A 22,209-nucleotide genomic window follows, 5' to 3' on the forward strand; every position below is an offset into this window, starting at 1 on the left:
CAAGTATTCGTTCTCTATCGGAAAGAATGGAAACTTACCGGGAGAGTCAGTTGATGTAATAACCTTAAATTTTGGTGCATTAAAAAAAACTAAAATAAATATTTAAATATTTTATTTTTAAATAAAACATAAAAACAAGTTAATAGTTGAGTTGGTAGAGACATTCTTAGTTGAGAGAGGTTTATAGATCGATTCTTGGAGTAGTAATAATATATATATATATATATATATATATATATATATATATATATATATATATATATATATATATATATATTAAATCTTTCTAAATTCCAACCCTTAGATCTTTTTAATTTTTTATTATGTTGTTAATTTCTTCCTGATCTATACAATAGATGGTGTGGATCATCTACACAATCATTGTATAGGTGTGTAGAGAAAATTTTAACAAAGTGATGTTTTATGATTTTATATCTATTCAGGAATCTTATTGTGTTAAGATAGATCTGAATGGGTCATTTGATCTTAAGCACTAAAAGATAATAGTGCCTTGAATTTCAGATCGATCTAACTATCAAATGGGTCACACTAGTCAGATTTATAAATGTTTAATAAGAAAAGTTTAGATTTCCACGCAACTGATTGGTAACACTTAGCGTAGAAAGTCGAGATGGGCCATCGATGTATATGTGTAGAGGCAAAATATGTTAGGACCTCAAGAATTTGGATGATCCAATTATCCTGTGGGCCACCCCGATTAATTATTTGACATTCAATTTCAGGATCTTAAAAAGAAAATCTAAAATTTGATAATTAAATTTAATAAATACATAATTTTAATTGTTTTATCATTTAGGGTTTGGCCACTTAGGATGTATATCAAAGGTGGGCCCTACCGTGTAATATAATCAAATGAATAATAATGTTGTTGATATAACTGATAGGATCTCTGAATTCAAACTAACCTTACCCTGTGGATTCTACATTATCAGACTCAAGCGAGTAATCCAATGTGTCTCATGATTCATTGGAATTAAAATAAATTGTTTGTAATTGTTTGATTGATTGATGTTGAGGGTCAAATATTGCATATTAGACCCTAATTATTACTTGATTTTACGTACATGATAATGCTTAACGTCCTATTTTAATCATGTTTTTGTTGCAATGTGAATTTAAAGAGCTTGGACTGAAAATGGTATTAAAAGTATAAATTTAATGCTCTAAAATCACTAAGGAAAGGGACGGACCCTAGGGGACCAGGATCGAAGAATTTACATGCAGCTGAGAAAATCAAGAGATTGACAATAAAGAGGTCTGAAAGTCATCTAGAATGCAAGATTACAGGGTTCCCACCATTCGTTTGGTTTGAAACTTTATATCTTACCTGAGGACCCCAAATGAACCGTATACATTAAAATTCATCCATTGGATCTTTGTGGAAGTGGCCCAATGGATAGATAAGCCACCAAATCACTGATTTGGGACCCACTTGATATCTGGATATGTGTCGGTTTTGGTCTTAACCCCTCAAATGAGATGGAGAAATGAATGAACGGAGTAGATCTTCTCTACCCATTAAGGTGGACCCCACTGCACGTGGCTAGTGTACCCAGCGGGAGTGCACTCGCTGTGTACCGTGCCAATAAGAACGGTCAACGTCCACTGACCCATGAAATCCCACCCGAATTTGGAAATCCAATTTTTTTACTGCGAACGCAGACATACGACGTTCGCTTGAGGGACGTTGTAGTCCACCATCAGGTCCCACAAGGACGATCCAAACCGTCCATCATGCAGAGGGGGAAAAACCAATCGAACTCATGTTGACCGTTGGTACCCATGCACGCGCACATGCCAGACATAGCAATCACCAAGAAGACTGCCCTGCAATGTTCAAAACAATTGCCGCAGGATTACTTCCTTGGGGCACGTCAATGACAACCTAAAACCGCCCATTTCCAACTAAAATTTCATTACAAATCTAATGGACGGAGTATATTTCACTTTTGATGCTGATCAGGGGCCCACCAAGTAACTCAGCAGAGGAACAGGCGTAAGAGGACGTCTGGACGCGCCCGGTCTTTCCGGGATGTTATGGCCCACGATCATTGATCTTTTCGACAATCTAAACCGTCCAAGTGGAGCCCAAGCCAGGGCTCACCCTAACCATGAAGACAGATGCAAAAGCTGGGACGATCAGCGTCTCGATCATCCCTTCAAATGCAAATGATTGCGTTTTTCGCTGTGTAACGTGCGTACGTGTTACGCATGATTTCTTTCCAGCCTCGGATTTAGATTGCTTACTAAGTAACTCAGTACCCTAAGCGTACTGAGTAAACTCTGTGGGGCCCACCTTCATTCATGAATTTTATCCAACCCGTTCATCCATTTTACCAGATAATTTTATGGCTTTAACCAAAAAAATGAAGCCTATAAAAAGTTCAAGTGGACCACACCAACGTAAACAGTGTGAATTGAACTTATACCATTGAAAAGTTCTTAGGGGCCACAGAAGTTTTAGATCAAGCTGATATTTGTTTTTTCCCTTCATCCATATCTATTTGATCTTATGAACAGGTTGGATGAAAAATAAACATCACTGCGTGCCTTAGAAAGGTTTCAACGGTGGAAATCAATATTTCCACTGTTTCATGTGGTATGGTCCAGTTGAGGTGTGGATATACTTCAATTTTGGTCTCAACGCCTACAATGATCTTTAAAAACGGATGGATAGCGTGGATGAACCACATGCATTCACGGTGGGCCCAATAGAGTTTACTCAGTACGATAAGAGCGTACTAAGTAACTCAGTATGATAAGAGCGTACTGAGTAACTCAGTATGATAAGAGCGTACTGAGTAACTCAGTACGCAATCCAATTTCTCCAGCCTCTTGTGCATAAAAGCCTCCCAGTGGATATAAAAATAAGAGGGAAGGACATGGAGAGAATATCTTGGACGTGGGATCCAGGCAAGGGCAGCCGTGGAGGCATGGTGGGAAGCAAAGGTAGAGAAAGAGAGAGGGAGAGAGAGAGAGAGAGAGAGAGAGAGAGAGAGGATACACATTAATAAGATCTTTCTTTCCCTTTGTTTATTTTCTGTTTATCTTATGTCTTTAAGAGATCTAGCTTAATTATGCCCACGATTGGGTAAACCTCTTAGCTAGGGCTAAGAGGTGAAGCTTGTAGCATGATGGGGGTGTTTTTCTATGGATTCATGTTTATTGAACTTTTATGGATTCTAGTTTGATTATTAAGGAATATTTTTAGTTTTAATAGTTTATTGTGACTCAAATTACAATAGATCTACGATAGCTTGAGATATGTTCTTTTCATTATAGAGGTTATGATTGTAGGAACCTTGCTGTTCACCATCATCTCACGGGCATGGTTGGATGACGGAACCCTTCCTAACATTCATAACACCCTTAGATTAGATGTAAATTGGCTAAATTCTATTATTTGCTTTGTCTCATGGGCATGGTTTTGTGATGAAATTAATTTTAATTCTCATACATCTTATCCATTGATAACTCGATCAAAGGAAGTTCATAGTTGATTTTAATGAATTATCTTCCTACTGGATGAAGATAGGACTCTGATTCTAGTTGCGTTCTTGAATCGAGCATAGATCTCCCTGAGCTCTACATGTGGATCCTTGGCACCCTACTTTCCTACCTTTAAATTTTACAAGTTTTAGTTAAATAGTTCACAATTATTCCCTTAATTTCTTCAAATTTAGATTTCATCTTCTCATAGTTCTAGTTCTGGTTACTTTCTGATTGCGTACAAGGTTCAGTCCCTGTGGATTCGACCCTGGTCTTACGGAGATTATTACTGCATCGCAACCCTATACTTGGGGTGTGAACATTAGATCCTAGTTATTACCTGATTTTACGTACATGATAATGCTTAACGTCCTATTTTAATCATATTTTTGTCGTAAGGTAAATTTAAGAGCTTGGACTGAAAAAGGTGTTAAAAGCATGAATTTGATGCTCAAGAATCACCAAGGCAAGGGACGGATCTTAGGGGACTGAGATCGAAGAATTTATACGCTAGAGATTTGAGAAAATCAAGTGATTAATGATAAAGAGGCTTGAAAGTCATCCTGAATACAAGATCACAGGGTTCCCACCATTCCTTTGGCTCGAAACTTTATATCTAGCCTGAGGACCTTAAATTAACCGTACACATCGAATTTCAGCTATTGGATCCTGGTGAAAGTGGCCTAACGGACAGATCAGCCTATAAAACACTGATATGGGGCCCACCTGATATCTGGATATGCTTCAATTTTGGTCTCAACCCCTTAAATGAGGTGAAAAAATGGATGAACGGAGAGGATTTCTCTTATACATCACAGTGGACCCCACGTGCATAGCCGAGCCACATCGTACCTAGACCCCGGTCAAAGATCGGGTTGACCCGATCTCTTACGCAGAGCAGCAGATGGACGTCCGCTGGGATGTGTAGTGGGCCATGATCATTATCTAGTTTGATGATTGGAGCCGTCCATTGTGACTGGACGATGGCCATGACCCTATCCATGGTGACGTTTTGGTCCCTTGCACGTGTACACACGTGGATCGTTGTCAAACATAGGATGAACAGTGGGGTGATTTGATATAGTGGGCCGCACCAAAACTCAACCAAAACCACTCCTTTCCGACCGAAATTTCACCAGGAATCCAATTAACGGGGTGAATTTCTTCGAAAACATCACTGTGGGGGCCACCGACCGTCTCAGCGCAAGAACTTTCCTTTTTTGCATGTCCAGACACACCCGACTTCCTTGGGCCGCTCTGCGATCAAGATCGTGATTGGATGGTCGATCTAAACCGTCCAAGTGGAGCTCAGGCCAGCCACGACCCTAGCTATGGAGCCAAATCACCAAGGTGAGGACTTTCACCATCCCAAAATCATCTCCAAATGCAACCCATTTTGCATTTTGCTTGTAACGTGTGTACGGGTTATGCACGACTTCCACACCGACTTTCATTGACTCCCACCCACCCCACCAATTTCCAATGGTTATAGAAAGGAGAGGGAGGACGTAGAGAGCATCATCCTGGGAGATCAGATCAGCACGGGCAGCCGTGGAGACATTATCTGATGTGGAGGGAGAGAGAAAGTGGCCGGCATAAGAGTTTTCCTTCCTTCTTACTTTCTTTTCTCTTCCTTTGTTTATGTCTTTCCTTAAAAGTTTTAGTATGATCATGTCAGGCTAAACCTCTTAGCTAGGGCTAAGAGGTGAAGCTTATAGCGTGATGGGATGTTTTCTACGACTTTGATTCATGTTTTATAAACTCTTTTTTTATTATAGTTTGATTATATGGAATATTCATAGTTTTTAATGGTTTGTTGTGACTTAAATTACAATGGATCTGCGATAGTTTTGAGTATTTTTATGCTTGTATAGAAGTTATGGTCATAGGAACCCTGTTGTTCACCATCGTCTCATGGGCATAATAGGGTGACTGAATCATTCCTAACATTCATAACTCTCTTAGATTGGATGTGGATTGGTTAAATTCTGTTGTTTTCTTTGTCTCATGGGCATGGTTTTGTGATAGAATCAATTCTAATTCTTATACATCTTATCTCTTGAAAACTAGATCAAAGGAAGTTGAGATTTGATTTTTAATGTTATATCCTCCAACTGGATGAAGATGAGACTCTAAATCTAGTTGTGTTCTTGAATCAAGCGTAGATCTCCCTGATCTCTATAAGTGGATCCTTGAAAACCCTAGTTTCCCACCTTTAAATTTTACTAGTTAATTAGTTCACAATTATCCTCTTAAGTTTTCCTGATTTAGATTACATGTTCTTCTAGTTCTAGTTCTAGTTACTCTCAGATTATGTACAAGGTTCAGTCCCTGTGGATTCGACCTCGGTTTTACCAAGATTATTACTACATCGCGACCCTATACTTGGGGTAGTGAACAATTGATATATTAATTCGAGTATTTTGTTACAGTATTGTATGCTATGGTAAATCACTTATTAATTTGTGCTAAATTACATGACTATGATAGTTTTATATTAAATTTGTAAGACCCGTGTCCTAGTCCGTACCGTTTCATCAGCTTCCGTGGTCCTTCCGGTCAAATTTCGACAACTTTCGCACCTTATCCGACGTTTGCGCGTGATCTTAAGCCAGGTCCCACACACTGACGTCGGTTCGATCCGAAACCTATGTCTTGGCGACCGCGTCGTCGCCGTGGTTCCAACGCCGCGACTCGCGCACCGAACCGATACCCAGGCTAAAAGATGTCGATCTGTGTTTATTCCGAAGAAACACCGCGCGTTGCGGATTTCGAGGGAATCTCTATAATTAGTCCCATCAATCAACCATTAATGCAAGCCTTACCTCAAGTACCACAACCCATTCCCTCCTTTTTCAAAAGTCCACCCTCTTTCCACCTCACCATTCCTCTTTTTCCAAATTTCAACCACAACCATACCACTTTTACAAAATTTTCAACCCAACCCATCACCCATCCATATCTTCTCTCTCTCTCCCTCATTTCTCCAAAAAAAAAAAAATCTCTCTAAGCAACTAAGAACCCTAAAACGTCCAAGCTTTCCTCTCCCTCCCAAGTGTGGTCCACCTTCTCATCTTCCATCTACACCCTCTCATCTCTCATCCATACCATTAATCTTCCATCATCCACCGTCCAAGGCAAAGGCAGGAAGCATTTGAGGCCAAGGGAGCAAGGAGGAGGCTTAAAGGTGGGTGATCCACTGTTGAAATCTTGATCTTTAGGGCCCACTTGTTGTGGGACCCATTTTGATGTATGTGTTGTATCAAAGGAGGGCCCATAGTGGCGGGGTCCCTCCTCTCTATCTCATTGTATATTTCTCTCTCTTTCGTTGTGATGGTGTGGATCCCACCAATATGTGTTACATCTACCCCGTCCATCTACATCAGACGGTGTGGCCCACTCTATTCCAGGTGATGATCCACACCATCCACTGTTTAGATGGGCCCAATGCATCTTTATATATATATATGTGTGTGTGTGTGTGTGTGTGTTATATTTTATATAATATATATATATATATATAATATAATATAATATGTATTTATATATATATAATATAAGATATATATTATATGTATATGCATATATATATTGGTGGGCCACGCCCATGTGGGACCCACCACAATGCATGTGTTTATCCACACTGTCCAGCGTCACTGGACGCTGGAAGGGCGTGGGCAACATGGAGTGTGTATACTGACAGTACTCACAGGCTAACAAAAACTCTAAAAATGGGGCCTTTTTGGAGTAGGCTGCCCATACAGGCCCCACCTTGATGTATGGGACTGATCCACACTGTCCATTCCGTTACCCAGTTCATTTCAGCCGTTGAACCAAAAATTTAGACTAATCTGATAATCAAGTGGGCCATACCAAAGGAAATAGTGGTATTGCCATTAAAATACCTCCCTGATGCTCCTGTATATCAAAAACCACCCAATATTGGACTCGATGGGATTATATTGAGCCACAGGGACTAATGGCTGGGATGAATTCATCTGTGGTGGGCCCCATCTATTAAAACCATCGAATCATTGGTTTTTCAAAAAAAAAAATGGAATAAGAGGCAGTAGCATCTGCTGCTGCCGCTGTCAGAAGGCGGGTGGGCGGACGGCGAGCAGGGCTCATGGCCCCAACTGCGGGCCGCACTGTGATGCATTTCAGACATCAAAACCGTGCATTTGATGGGTCCCCACAGACCAGCCGTCCACCCCAAAAATCAGCCGTAAACAGAACTCAGGCGGGCCATACCATCTAAAATCATGTGAAGACATGCCTAAAACACATAAAATCATTTGGTGGGGCCTACCTGAGTTTTGGATGTGATTGAAACTTGGTTTGAACCCTAATTTTGTGGGACACATATAATGGACGGAGTAGATCTGGTCAATGTTGGTCCCACCTAGGATAAAAGAAAAAAAAATATATATATATAAAATAAAAATTCATGTCTATATACGTTGACGTCCAGACTCCTCTGGACGTCCAACGTGAAATGGGGAGGGCCCCCCTTGGCCCCAATTGTGAACCCTACCATGATGTATGTTTTACATCCATGCTGTTCATTTAATAGGTCCCCTTTTATGATGCGTTGGTTCCAAAAATCAGTTATAAACAGTTCTCGAATGACCCACACCATCACCTTTCATGTGGTGGTATGCCAAGCCACATGGAATCAACTGCTGGGGTCCACATGCAACTTGAATCCACCTGAAACTCGGTTTGGACCCTTAAATTGGTGGGACACACACAATGAATGGGTTGGATTTATGAACTACATCACGGTGGACCCCAGGACCACATAACCATACCAAAAGTTTGGTTTGTTGTTAAATAAACATTGCAGTGGCTCAGTCCACGTGACCTTTCAACAGAGTGGATGGAAAATGAACAATTCAGTGGGCCCTTGCTCACGTGACCTTATGAATAGATTGGATGATAAATAAATATTACAGTGGGCCCTACCTTGGTCCACATGACCTTATAAACAGTTGGTTGGAAAATAAACATTATGTTTGGCCCAGGTTGTTTGGAAAATAAATACTACTGTGGGCCCCGGTCTGAATAACCTTATCAATGGGTTGGATGGGAAATAAACATTATGGTAGGCCCCACATGGGACCCACTTATGTATGTATTGTAAACCATACCCTCCATTAGAGTGGGCTCCATCATGATGCATGTGTTTCATCCAACTGTTCAATCATTTTGGAAATAATTTAAGGCCCATATTATGAGGCCCATTGAGGCCCACCTTGATATAGATATGGGGCTCATGCTATGTAGCCCATTTGATGTATTTGGGTCCTTGAGTCAAGGCTCAATTAGATGTACAAAAGGCCCATTGCAATGTGTGATTCATGGAAGGCCATCCCTTGGGAGCAATGTTGGTTTGATGTCCACATTGAATGGATAATGTTGGTTAAATGTCCGCATTATAACTCTCCCTAAGGCCCACTGATAGGCCCATACTTGTGGTAAGTAGGCCATCTAGGCCCATCTCTGTTATACACAGAGCCCATCTCTTTATATATGTTTAGTATAGATCCATGATTCATGATCATTCGCATCATATGTATGCCTGATGTGAGGGGTGACCGATCATAGGATATGCCTTCGGGCGGACTGTTTATGGGCTCCCTAATAGGCAGAGTTGCCCCATATAAGTGCATGGTACACGCAGGACTGTTGCATGACTAATAATGTGATTCATGCACTTGCATTTGTGTGATTGTAGTTACTATATGCCCTAGCCACATCAGGGCTATAGCCTTCATAGACACATCGTGGATGGCAGGATTGGATATCAGAAATATTTGGTTCTATGCATACGGGCGCCATAGATGTCCCTGGGTGAAAATTTCTAAACCCGATGGTACCAGAGGATGACTCCAACGTCGAGACCGAGTGGATATATGGCGCATGAGGGCCGAATACCAGGAGGCCGCGTCTCCCACTATGTCATGGTCGGTTGGAAAGGAGTGTGGCCTTACTCGCCCGAGGGTAGGGGGTAATACTAGGCTGAGTTTGACCAGCTCGTGAATGGGTCCGCTATCGACGTGCCGGATAGATATTGGCAGACTATTGGCCAGGCGGATAGTGAGGTTTCTTACGCTCACTTGGACTGTGCGGCTAGGAGAGCGACAATGCCATTTGGAGTATATTGAACTCCGGTGATTATCCAGAATGAGAACTGTACTGATACATGATGAGGATTGACATGCTTGAGTTGCATCTCGCATCACATGGTCGTGTTATGGCCGATAACATTCATATCTTGCACCGCATAGCCTTGGTAGGACTGATTGCATTCATGTGCTCATCACCATGATTCCGCATTACTCTGACCTTATATTTTGAGCACGCTTATGTTGCGCACATGCTTACACCACCCTCTAAGCTTTCTATAAGCTTATGCACGATTGATGCGTGTAGGAGACGCCAGGACACAGTCGCAGCCATAGTCTAGCCGTAGTTGGAGCGTGCAGCCGAGCTTCTGGAGTTTTGTTTCTTTTGTTACATTGTATTTTCCCTTTCAGACGCATTGTATTCAAAAGTTTTTAATCATAGTGGATTTTGTGGTGGTGTTCTTGTGGTTATTGTTCGTTGGTTATGTTTTTGGTTATGCTCGTTATGAATTAGACTGATGATTTGAAACCCTCCTTGTAGTATCCCAGGATCAGAACTTGGTGAATGGGTGCCCGGATCTGAGAATGGGGTTCTACGGAGGCTGTCGGCACCGGATTATGCGATCGAAAATTTTGTGAGCCCGGTTTTCGAGTTTGGGGGGTGACAGAAGTTGGTATCAGAGCATAACTCAGGAATAACCAAGAACAACATTACATGTCTGCTATGAATGATTTAAGTCCTAAGTTCGGATAGCCTAGCGATCTTTTATTACAGATCCTTAACGTGCGTGCCTTCGCGAGCCTTTAAGTTGATAGGCACCTTCGCTCTTTCCTGTAGGACATGGCGCGCAGGAGAGTGACCCGATCGACTCCCGCACCACCACCTGAGACTCCGGCTCCACCACCTGCGGCTCCCGCACTACCACCTACGATCCCTGCTCCACCACCAGAGATTCCTACTGCCCAGCCTGAGGATGTCGCTCCTCTACCAGAGATTCATACCGCCCATCCTGAGGATGCTGCTCCTCCACCAGAGACCGGTGCGGATCCGACTGTATCCGTGAGTGCTTCCCAGTTGCAGCAGATGCTGCAGGCTGTGACGGCCGCACTTCAGGGGCAGAGCAGACACCCGGTTGTTTCACCGGCCCAGGCAGAGCAGGAGCGCGCGAGTGCCCTACTTCGAGAGTTCCGACAGTTTGATCCTCCGCGTTTCCAGGGCGAGCCAGATCCGACAGCAGCGGAGAGATGGCGCTCCGATATGGAGAAGATCTTCGATACCATGTCATGTACGACCGAGCAGCGAGTCCGGCTGGCAGTGTTTCTTTTTTAGGGCGTGGCCGAGCACTGGTGGACCTTCGTTACCCGCGTCGCAGGACCTGATTACGTCTGGACATGGGATGATTTTATAGACCGATTCGAGGAGCAGTACTTTCCTGACCACATTCGACGCCAGAGGGCACTGGAATTCGAGACTCTGGTGTAGGGGGACATGACTGTGGCACAGTACGCCGCTCATTTCATGGCACTATCGAGGTTTGCGCCTTATATGGTTGATGATGAGGGCGGAAGGCCCGCCATTTCTAGAACGGCTTACGTTACGGTCTTCGAGGCCGTGTGATTGGGCACGAGCTTCCGACCTTTCAGGCAGATGACGGCCACGGGGAAGGGCATGTAGGGGATGGCGGCGCGCAGGGGGCCGTTAGAGGAGGGGTCGGAAGAGGCAGACCCCCTCCAGTAGCTCCCGCAGCGACGACCACCGAGGTATAGGAGCCACCCACTGCTAGAGCACCGGCGGCCCAGCGGCACCTCACGCGCCACCCGGAGCCCATTTGCGGGGACTTGTTTTGGATGTGGTGGGACGGGGCACTGCCTGTCGAGTGCCCTCGCCCTCATCTGCGTGATCGATCGAGGATCACGGCGGCCTCATCTACATCCGCGAGCACCATAGCGGCCTCATCTATAGCCGAGTATCACGACCTCGCACAAGGCGACCTCGGCGGCGACCTCGGCCACGGCGGCGGCCCCATCGGCGGCGACCCACGGCCACCTCGGCCACGAGACCCCAGCGGCAGAGGCAGCAGTTTTGACCGCCTCAGCGACAGCAGCAGCACCAGGGACCTTAGAGGGGACAGGCACCTCCCTAGTCAGCTCAGGCTAGATTCTACGCAGCTCAGTAGGACTCGCAGTCATCCGGAGGAGTCATCGAGGGTATACTCCCTGTCTCTTCATGCATCGCCCGAGTATTATTTGATTCTGGTGCTTCTCACTCATTCATGTCCGAGGATTTCGGCCGATCGACTGCATTGACGACAGAGTCTGCTCGCGAGGAGTTGACCGTATCGACGCCCTTGGGGAGGACCACAGTATTGGGCCGTTTCTGTTCATCTTGCCCTGTTCTGGTCAGAGATATCTTTTTACCCGCTGACTTATTTGTGCTGCCGATGATAGATTTCGACGTTATCTTGGGCATGGATTGGCTTGCCGAGTACCACGCTATCTTGGACTGTTCTGCCAGGATAGTCACATTTTGCATACCAGGCTTGCCACAGTTTCAGTTCGTTGCAGAGCCCCGAGGAGAGCCGTTATCTTACTTGATGTCCTGTGCCATTGAGGAGCCTGTTGTCATTTGTATTGATCAGTGGCCGGTTGTCTGCGACTTCCCCGACGTGTTCCAGGAGATTCGGGGATTGCCTCCGCGTTGTCATATTGAGTTCAAGATAGACCTTGTGCCCGGTACCGCGCCTATCTCGAAGGCCCTGTACCGTATGGCACCGATGGAGTTGCGTGAGTTACCGCGTCAGTTGGACGAGTTATGTGAGTTGGGATTTATTCGTCCCAGCAGTTCTCCGTGGGGAGTGCCGGTACTCTTCGTTAGGAAGAAGGATGACTCGTTGAGGCTCTGCGTAGATTACTGTGAGCTCAACCGGGTCACGATTAAGAACAAGTACCCGCTCCCGAGGATAGACGATTTATTTGATCAGCTGCAGGGTGCACAGTTCTTTTCGAAGATTGACCTGCGTTCTGGTTATCATCAGATTCGTGTCCGAGAGGAGGACATCCCGAAGACGGCTTTCAGGACGCGTTATGGTCATTTTGAGTTTCAGGTCATGTCCTTTGGACTGACCAATACACCCGCGGTCTTCATGCAGTTGATGAATGAGGTCTTTCGTTCATATCTATATCAGTTTGTTGTAGTTTTCATCGACGACATTCTGATATATTCGAGGACCCGTGAGGACCATATGCAGCATCTGGAGATCGCCTTGTAGACCCTCTGTGCCCACCAGCTGTATGCGAAGCTGGAGAAGTGTGAGTTCTGGCAAGAGGAGGTGAGATTCCTCGGTCACGTGGTGACGAGGGAGGGTGTCGCAGTGGACCCCTCGAAGGTTGAGGCAGTGCGTCAGTGGGGCCAGCCCACGACTGCGTCCGAGATCCGTAGTTTCCTTGGTTTAGCGGGATATTATCGGCGTTTCATGAGGGCTTCTCCCGTATTGCAGCCCCGTTGACCAGGTTGACTCGGAAGAGCACAGAGTTTATTTGGAGTGACGCCTGTGAGCGAGCATTTATGGAGCTAAAGGACCGTCTGACATCCGCTCCTGTTCTCACTCTTTCCTCTGGGAGTGATGAATTCGTGGTATTTACCGATGCTTCGCGTATTGGAGTGGGTGCTGTGTTGATGCAGCACGACAGACTTGTAGCATTTGCGTCTCGTCAGCTCAAGGTTCATGAGCTGAACTACCCCACGCATGATTTGGAGCTGGCAACAGTCGTCTTCGCACTGAAGGTGTGGAGACACTATCTCTATGGGGTCAGGTTTGAGCTCTTCTCTGACCACAAGAGCTTGAAGTATTTATTCTCTCAATCCGAGCTGAACATGAGACAGAGACGCTGGATGGAGCTTCTGAAGGATTATGATTTTGACCTCCAGTACCACCCAGGCAAGGCGAATGTGGTGGCAGATGCCTTCAGCCGTTAGCCACGAGGCCTGGTGGCACATATGATGATTCAGGAGTGGAAGATGCTTGAGGATGTTTGCAGTCTTCTATCGTGCAGTTATCGAGCCTGTCAATTTAACCCTCTCTTATAGCAAGGGTAATCGAGGCTCAGCAGGTAGACGAGTCGTTGCAGAGTTATAGGGCTGAGGCAACATCTGAGAGTCAGTCGGATTGGGAGATTGGTTTTGATGGTAGACTTCGCTTTAGAGGTCGATTGTGTGTCCCAAGTATTTCTGAGTTGCGTAGAGATCTTATGGCCGAGGCACATCGATCGCGGTTTTCTATCCACCTTGGCTCAATGAAGATGTACCGTAATATAAGGTGATAATATTTTAGGGAGGGGATGAAGCACCAGATCGCCAGTTTTGTGGCCGAATGTGACATATGTCAGCGTGTCAAGGCCGATCATCAGAGACCCCCTGGTCTATTGCAACCGTTGAGCGTCCCGACGTGGAAGTGGGAGCACGTGTCTATAGATTTTATTATAGGTTTGCTGAGGACTCAGCGCGGTCATAACGCCATCTGGGTTGTCGTGGACCGTCTGACGAAGTCAACACATTTTCTTGCGATTCGTGCGACTTGGCCTTTGGATCGGCTTGCGAGGTTATTCATTGAGGAGATTGTGAGACTGCACGGCATTCCAGTCTCGATCGTTTCTGACTAAGACCCGAGGTTCATATCTCAGTTTTGGAGGAGCTTTCAGAGAGCTATGGGCACTGATTTGCAGCTCAGTACCGTATATCATCCGCAGACCGATAGCCAAACCGAAAGGGTCAACCAGATCCTTGAGGATATGCTTCGGGCCTACGTGATTGACTTTGGTGGTAGCTGGGATGAGCATCTGTGATTGGCTGAGTTCGCATACAATAACAGCTATCAGGCGACCATTGGCATGGCTCCTTTTGAGGCATTATATGGCAGACCGTGCAGATCTCCGAGTTGTTGGACCGAGGTTGGAGAGCAGCGTCTCCTAGGTCCCAAGCTTGTGCAGGAGACATCTGAGGTTATCGATATCATCAGGCAGAGGATGCGCACAGCTCAGAGCTGGCAGAAGAGTGTTGCTGATTGCCGACGTCGTCCCTTGGAGTTTGATGTAGGGGACCATGTGTATCTCAAGGTCTCGCCCATGAAGGGCGTAGTTTGATTTGGAGCGAAGGGCAAGCTTGCCCCGAGATTCATAGGACCTTTCGAGATCACTGAGCGCATTGGCGCTGTAGCCTATCGGCTTGCCTTACCATCTCAGTTGTCTGGCGTCCACAATGTTTTCCACGTCTCTATGTTAAGGAAGTGTGGGTCAGACATCGTTCCTGTTATCGATTGGCAGCCATTGGAGGTTCGTGAGGACGCTTCTTATATTGAGCAGCCAGTACGTACCCTTGATTGGAAGGAGCAGGTCCTCCGAACCAAGGTCATTCCCTTGGTGAAGGTTCAATGGGGTCACCATTCTGTTGATGAGGCATCTTGGGAGTGTGAGGCTGAGATTCGAGAGCGCTATCCTCATCTCTTTATATGACGATGCCTTGCTTCTTGTATGTTGTCTCTGATATTTATATGACGATGCCTTGCTTCCTCTTCTATTATGATTCATGTTTTCTTATGATGATCGTGTAAATTTCGAGGACAAAATTTTTATTTGGAGGGGAGAGCTGTAAGACCCGTGTCCCAGTCCGTACCGTTTCGTCAGCTTCCGTGGTCCTTCCGGTCAAATTTCGACAACTTTCGCTCCTTATCCGACGTTTGCGCGTGATCTTAAGACAGGTCCCGCACACCGACGTCGGCTCGATCTGAAACCTATGTCTTGGCGACTGCATCGTTGCCGCGGTTCCAACGCCGCGACTCGCACACCAAACCGATACTCAGGCTAGAAGATGTCGATCTGCATTTATTCCGAAGAAACACCGCGCGTTGCGGATTTCGAGGGAATCTCTACAATTAGTCCCATCAATCAACCATTAATGCAAGCCTTACCTCAAGTACCACAACCCATTACCTCCTTTTTCAAAAGTCCACCCTCTTTCCACCTTACCATTCCTCTTTTTCCAAATTTCAACCACAACATACCACTTTTACAAAATTTTCAACCCAACCCATCACCCATCCATATCTTCTCTCTCTCCCTCATTTCTCCAAAAAAAAAAAATCTCTCCAAGCAACTAAGAACCCCAAAACGTCCAAGCTTTCCTCTCCCTCCCAAGTGTGGTCCACCTTCTCATCTTCCATCTACACCCTCTCATCTCTCATCCACACCATTAATCTTCCATCATCCACCGTCCAAGGTAAAGGCAAGGAGCATTTGAGGCCAAGGGAGCAAGGAGGAGGCTTAAAGGTGGGTGATCCACCGTTGAAATCTTGATCTTTAAGGCCCACTTGTTGTGGGACCCATTTTGATGTATGTGTTGTATCAAAGGAGGGCCCATAGTGGCGGGGTCCCTCCTCTCTATCTCACCGTATATTTCTCTCTCTCTCTCTCTTTCGTTGTGATGGTGTGGATCCCACCAATATGTGTTACATCTACCCCGTCCATCTACATCAGACGGTGTGGCCCACTCTATTCCAGGTGATGATCCACACCATCCACTGTTTAAATGGGCCCAATGCATCTTTATATATATGTGTGTGTGTGTGTGTGTGTGTGTGTGTGTTATATTTTATATAATATATATATATAATATAATATAATATGTATTTTTTTATATATATAATATAAGATATATATTATATGTATATGCATATATATATTGGTGGGCCACGCCCATGTGGGACCCACCATAATGCATGTGTTTATCCACACCGTCCAGCGTCACTGGACGCTGGAAGGGTGTGGGCAACATGGAGTGTGTATACTGACAGTACTCACAGGCTAACAAAAACTCTAAAAATGGGGCCTTTTTGGAGTAGGTTGCCCATGCAGGCCCCACCTTGATGTATGGGACTGATCCACACTGTCCATTCCGTTACCCAGTTCATTTCAGCCGTTGAACCAAAAATTTAGACTAATCTGATAATCAAGTGGGCCATACCAAAGAAAATAGCGGTATTGCCATTAAAATACCTCCCTGATGCTCCTGTATATCAAAAACCACCCAATATTGGACTCGATGGGATTATATTGAGCCACAGGGACTAATGGCTGGGATGGATTCATCTGTGGTGGGCCCCATCTATCAAAACCATCGAATCATTGGTTTAAAAAAAAAATTAAAATGGAATAAGAGGCAGCGGCATCTGCTGCTGCCGCTGTCAGAAGGCGGGCGGGCGGACGGCGAGCAGGGCCTCATGGCCCCAGCTGCGGGCCCCACTGTGATGCGTTTCAGACATCAAAACCGTGCATTTGATGGGTCCCCACAGACCAGCCGTCCACCCCAAAAATCAGCCGTAAACGGAACTCAGGCGGGCCATACCATCTAAAATCATGTGAAGACATGCCTAAAACACATAAAATCATTTAGTGGGGCCTACCTGAGTTTTGGATGTGATTGAAACTTGGTTGAACCACAAAATCCTCTAGACGTCCAACGTGAAATGGGGAGGGCCCCCCTTGGCCCCAATTGTGGACCCTACCATGATGTATGTTTTACATCCATGCCGTTCATTTAATAGGTCCCCTTTTATGATGCGTTGGTTCCAAAAATCAGTCATAAACAGTTCTCGGATGGCCCACACCATCACCTTTCATGCGGTGGTATGCCAAGCCACATGGAATCAACTGCTGGAGTCCACATGCAACTTGAATCCACCTGAAACTCGGTTTGGACCCTTAAATTGGTGGGACACACACAATGAATGGGTTGGATTTATGAACTACATCACGGTGGACCCCAGGACCACATAACCACACCAAAAGTTTGGTTTGTTGTTAAATAAACATTGCAGTGGCTCAGTCCACGTGACCTTTCAATAGGGTGGATGGAAAATGAACAATTCAGTGGGCCCTTGCTCACGTGACCTTATGAATAGATTGGATGATAAATAAATATTACAGTGGGCCCTACCTTGGTCCACATGACCATATAAACAGTTGGTTGGAAAATAAACATTATGTTTGGCCCAGGTTGTTTGGAAAATAAATATTACTGTGGGCCCCGGTCTGAATGACCTTATTAATGGGTTGGATGGGAAATAAACATTATGGTAGGCCACACATGGGACCAACTTATGTATGTATTGTAAACCATACCCTCCATTAGAGTGGGCTCCATCATGATGCATGTGTTTCATCCAACTGTTCAATCATTTTGGAAATAATTTAAGGCCCATATTATGAGGCCCATTGAGGCCCACCTTGATATAGATATGGGGCTCATGCTATGTAGCCCATTTGATGTATTTGGGTCCTTGGGTCAAGGCCCAATTAGATGTACAAAAGGCCCATTGCAATGTGTGATTCATGGAAGACCATCCCTTGGGAGCAATGTTGGTTTGATGTCCACATTGAATGGATAATGTTGGTTAAATGTCCGCATTAGAACTCTCCCTAAGGCCCACTGATAGGCCCATACTTGTGGTAAGTAGGCCGTCTAGGCCCATCTCCGTTATACAAAGAGCCCATCTCTTTATATATGTTTGGTATAGATCCATGATTCATGATCATTCGCATCATATGTATGCCTGATGTGAGGGGTGACCGATCATAGCATATGCCTTCGGGCGGACTATTTATGGGCTCCCTAATAGGCAGAGTTGCCCCATATAAGTGCATGGTACACGTAGGACTGTTGCATGACTGATAATGTGATTCATGCACTTGCATTTGTGTGATTGTTGTTACTATATGCCCTAGCCACATCAGGGCTATAGCCTTCATAGACACATCGTGGATGGCAGGATTGGATACCAGAAATATTTGGTTCTAAGCATACGGGCGCCATAGATGTCCCTAGGTGAAAATTCCTAAACCCGATGGTACCAAAGGATGACTCCAACATCGAGACCGAGTGGATATATGGCGCATGAGGGCCGAATACCAGGAGGCAGCGTCTCCCACTGTGTCGTGGTCGGTTGGAAAAGAATGTGGCCTTACTCACCCGAGGGTAGGGGGTAATACTAGGCTGAGTTTGACCAGCTCGTGAATGGGTCCGCTATCGACGTGTCGGATAGATATTGGCAGACTATTGGCCAGGCGGATAGTGAGGTTTCTTACACTCACTTGGACTGTGCGGCTAGGAGAGCAACAATGCCATTTGGAGTATATTGAACCCCGGTGATTATCCAGAATGAGAACTGTACTGATACATGATGAGGATTGGCATGCTTGAGTTGCATCTCACATCGCATGGCCGTGTTATGGCCGATAGCATTCATATCTTGCACTGCATAGCCTTGGTAGGACTGATTGCATTCATGTGCTCATCACCATGATTCCGCATTACTCTGACCTTACATTTTGAGCACGCTTATGTTGCGCACATGCTTACACCACCCTCTAAGCTTTCTATAAGCTTATACACGATTGATGCGTGCAGGAAACGTCAGGATGCAGTCGCAGCCATAGTCTAGCCGTTGTTGGAGCGTACAACCGAGCTTCTGGAGTTTTGTTTCTTTTGTTACATTGTATTTTCCCTTTCAGACGCATTGTACTCAAAAGTTTTTAATCATAGTGGATTTTGTGGTGGTGTTCTTGTGGTTATTGTTCGTTGGTTATGTTTTTGGTTATGCTCGTTATGAATCAGACTGATGATTTGAAACCCTTCTTGTAGTATCCCAGGATGGGAACCTGGTGAATGGGTGCCCGGATCCGAGAATGGGGTTCTACGGAGGCTATCGGCGCCGAATTCGGCGATCGGGAATTTTGTGAGCCCGGTTTCCGAGTTCGGGGCGTGATAAAATTCACATATAAATGTTCTTGTCAAGACAAATATCTATGATAGTTATGAAAATGATACATTCATACATTATCCATCATTCATTGCATTTGCATTGTTAATCTTAAGGGCCCTCCCTGGAAGAAATGTTGATCTTGGTAGAGCGTTACCAGATACGGGCTATGCCCAAGCCTACTTAAAAGTGGAAGCCTACCTAACGGGTGGATGCGGGTTGGCGACCTCCAACCCAAGGAAATGGACGATCATCCCATCTGATGCATTTATACATCATTTGCATCCATATATTGTGCATATATTTTTACATTTAGTGCTTGTATTATTTTAATTACTGTGATTATGAACCATGCTGAGTTTTCTCACTAAGCCTGGCCAACTTACCTTTTCAGTGATGGAAAAACCGTACAGATAAACAATTAACTGATGAGTCAGCGCATGAACAAGAAGTTCTGACTGAACTGGGAGGAGGTTCGCCCTAGAAATGCTCGTCATCATCGCCCTCCCTTCACCATCTTTGTTGTTAATCTTACTTTCGATACCACTGAGGAGGATCTCTTTCGAATTTTCAGCAGATTCGGGAAACTTGCAGACGTCTACGTCCCAAGGGATCCTATTCGGAAGAAGTCTCGAGGCTTTACGTTTATTCAGTTCTACTACGAGCAAGAGGCCCTTAATGCTACTCAATGCCTTAATGGTAAGAGAATCGATGGCCATATTGTCTCCATGGCCTGGGCAAAAAACAAGAAGGATCCCCCCAAACTGGAATGACAATTTATCCCTACCCAACCCCCCTCTGAAACGCGCCCGAAACCATACTCGGAGGCGATGAGAAATCCCATCCCTCTAGGAAGGAGCCTACCCGGGAGTGCAGAGATTTCGCCTCCTTGCCCTTCATCAAATCATCTCACCATAGAAGCTAACCCTAAGGAGGTGGATAAGTAAAAGAAATCCCTATCCTCTACTCTGATTGTCTTCTCGGCAAAGGAAACCTCTATATTACAGTTGATTGATTCGTTCCGGAAATCTAGGTACTCTGCCTCTCTGGTGGATTTCACCCGAGTAGCTCCGATGCAATTCCTTCTAAAATTCCAATATCACCAAGAGATGGCTACTTTTGCATCAGACCCCGTTCTTCATAGCCAGATGGGCTTATCTGATGTGGCTACTTGGTCTGCTGAAGCCACCTCGCTCAGACATGGAGTTTGGATCCGCCTAGTGGGTATCCCTGCTCATGCCTGGTTCCCTTCCACCATTGAAGGGTTAGCCAAAACTTATGGGGAGGTTATTCAAATTGATAGTGTCGCAGCTTTAGGAATCTTTTAGGCGTTTGCTAGAGTGTGTATAAAACCGAGCTCGGGATGGGACCTACATAGCTTGAGATTCCTAAGAGTTAATGGTCAGTGTTTCCCTATCACAGGATTTCTTGAGAGGCCAATCATTAAGGGCTGCTGCGTGGTTTCTCAACTACATCCGAGCAAAGGCAGAGAATGGGTTGCTCGGTCCTTTTTCAGGTCAGGAGACCCATGACCCCCATCTGTTTGTGAAATTGCCGCGGAGAAGGGTTACCAGGCCGATCGGCCTCCCTTTCCTCATTACTCCCCTCATTGCGACCCATCCCAAACCCATGTAGCCATTTCAGCCTTCGTAGACCCGTCTCCCAAGCAGAATTTTGGTCACAATCTGGCCTCAAATTCCTTTGATATCCATATCAAACACTTCAATCAACCACAACCCTCCCATGAACCTCCTAAATCCCATCAACCTCTTCACTCTTCTCCACCTATCTTGGCTTCGGCTAGGGGATTCTCCCATCCTTCTCAGCCTTATGGCCCCCCCAGCCTACAGTACGTTCTAGACCCGAACACCCTTCACCATAGCCAACCCCTTCAGATAAGGTATCCCCAGAATACCAGGACCTATGACCCTGCATCCCTTGCTGCTTGGAGTCTACAGGTTTTCAATTTGACTTCCAGTCGTGGGAAGGATAGGCCAGCAATGCTAGTGGATGCCAATCTCACCTCAATACCATCAGATCAGGAGGAAGTGTAAGACTCGTATCCTAGCCCATACTGTTCCGTAGGCTTCCGCGGTCCTCCCGGTCAAATTTCGATGACCTGCGATACGTAGACAGTAGTTGCGTGTGATCCTAAGTCGTCTCTTGTATCTTAGAGTCGGCTCAACTTGAGACTTGTACCATTGCGACCGCACCGTTTTCGCAGTTCCAACGCCGTGTCTTATGCACCAATCCGATACCCTGGCAGGAAGATGTGGGCCAGTGTTTGTTTCGAAGAAATGCCGCGCGTTTGTAATCCCAAGAGAATCTCTACAACATGTCAAATCAATCCCATCACCTCATATCAAGTACAAGAGCACCCACACTTTCTTTCTCTACAAGTTAAGCAACCACCAAGTCAACTCTCTCTCACCCTCTCTCTTACACACCCATACATGTCAAGTACACCATCACCTCACCCATCACTCACATCCATCACTTTCTCCTTACAACTCTCTCTCTCCCTCATTTCCCAAGCAACAAATCCCAAGCAAAAGAGGTGCTCACGTCTAAGCTCTTCCATATGAGAGAAAAGTGATTTTTGGTGGCCTACTTTCCCATCCCTTTAACCTCCATCCTAACCATTCATTTCTCATCTTCCACCATCAAAGAGGAACACAAGGGGACTGATGTTCCAACGGACCGAGAAGATCGAAGGTGGGTGCTTAGTAGGCTAGGTTTTGATGTTTTGATGATGGGCTAAG

Source organism: Magnolia sinica, chromosome 12 (assembly GCF_029962835.1).
Source record: "Magnolia sinica isolate HGM2019 chromosome 12, MsV1, whole genome shotgun sequence".
NCBI lineage: Eukaryota > Viridiplantae > Streptophyta > Magnoliopsida > Magnoliales > Magnoliaceae > Magnolia > Magnolia sinica.